This window comes from Petaurus breviceps, unplaced genomic scaffold, assembly GCF_028583685.1.
Source record: "Petaurus breviceps papuanus isolate PSGF00001 unplaced genomic scaffold, PetGlider_PUasm1.0 90444, whole genome shotgun sequence".
NCBI classification, from domain to species: Eukaryota; Metazoa; Chordata; class Mammalia; order Diprotodontia; family Petauridae; genus Petaurus; species Petaurus breviceps.
Window position 1 is genome coordinate 3,169,245 of NW_027187256.1, and position 1,962 is coordinate 3,171,206.

Here is a 1,962-nt window from a genome sequence, read left to right on the forward strand (position 1 = left end):
TCTCTCTCTCTCTCTCTCTCTCTCTGTGTGTGTGTATGTCTCTCTCTCTCTCTCTCTCATTTCTCAGTCTTCCTAATGGGGTATACAGGCCTTGAATGTGTTTTAGTAGTAAATTCTCAAAATTGGATTAATGATTTTACATGAAAATTTCATTGATAATTAATGAAAGTGAAATCATTTTCCTATCTTGAAGCGTATGTCTGATAAGTTTAAGAGACAGAAAAGCTCACTTCCCAAGTCAGACCCACTTAGATTCTTTTTTAAGATTATTCCTTCAGCCTGTTGATGGCAATGTCAATATCAGGTACAGGGTTTAGCTAAAAATAGAAATAACAAGTGGCATGTAAAAACTGAAATTCTTTGAAGTTTCAAGTGAATTATGGCTTCCTAATTTCATGTTCTTCTTATAGCAATGTTGTTAATAGGATCAGGAAAATAAGACTTGAGCTTATTTTTACAACATGAATTAGTTATTAGAAAACCAAATTTTGAGGTTGTACTAAATTTCATTATCTTGTTACTGAAAAATTTAAATAGAATTACCTAGAATTTAAACCTGAGAATCAGATCTACTAGTAGGAACTCCCTTCAGAGATGCCCTAAGAATGAAATCTTTTCCAGACTGCACAGGGAAGATGATAAGAGGGCCAGATGACTGCATGGAAATCTGGAATTCAAAATGAAATGTGCTGATTAAATAGACATTGGGAGTGGGTTACCAACTTGCAAGAAGACTCAATCTTACTTAATATTGATGATTGTTATTGTATTGCTTCAGTTTTTTTATGGTGTTTTATGTTTCCTGAGTTTATTGTTGTTATCGTGGTAAATAGTAAATCTTCTCTCAATTTAGTCCACAGTGAGCCCTCTAAGTGGTTTGGTCTGTAGATTGCATTAGTTTGCCTGTAGTCTGTTTATCAAAGTTTTTCTCCATAGAGAATATGTGAGATTATGACTCTGCTTGTACTCTTTCTGTCTCTGTTCATATCCTTATCACGTCCCTTAAGGTAGACAATCACTGTGTCCTGAAAATCTCTAATAATGTCTTCAGAAAAGCTAAAAAAAGATGAAGTGTTTCAATAAGTGATTCTAGGGGCTAAGCACCCCAGGATCAAAGGGGAAATGTTAAATTAAAAACAGCATGAATAACTCCATTTTGCCCTTTATCCACCATTTTATGAAGTTAAATCTTGAAGTCACTTGAATTTGGAGAAGTCACAAAATTACTCACACTTGCCCCTGTAATCTGACTTAAGACATATCACCAGACCACCCCTCTCCTCACCTCAGTTGTCTCTCATCTCCTCCACCAATAAAACACAGCATGTCTCAATCCTTACATCCTGTTTTTTTCACTCCTTCCAAATTGTCTATCAACAATGTAGAAAACAATGGTCATTGTTCTAGTGCTACAGAGAGTCTTGAAGCCAAGTTGTTTCTGCAACTTCATGCCTTGCTAAATAAATCATTTGTCTGGATGAAACTTTGCTTCTCTATTCCACTGTAACAAAAGAGATACATTTGGACTTGGAAATGTGTGGATTTATTTGGCTTAACTACATTTTTTTTGTTACAAATACGGGGATACTAACTAACTTATGAGGTGAGTGATTGAGGAACCTATGTCAACATTAAAATGCTTTAGAGATGCGAATGCTTATTATGAGTAGAAGTAGTAGTGATAGTGATATTGGTAGCGATAATGGTAGTGATAGTAGTAGTAATAGTAGCAGTATTGGTAGTGGTCATGGTGGTTGTAGTACTGCTGGTGGTACTACTAGTAGTAGTAGTAATTATGGAGATGCTAATAGTAATAGTAGTGTTGGTAGCGGTAGTTGTCATAATAGTAGTAGTAGCACTATTGCTAGTAATAGTATTGGTGGTAATAGTAGTGGTGGTGATGGTGATGATAATGGTAGCAGTAGTAGTATTGTCAGTGGTGGTGGTAGTAGTAGTAGTATG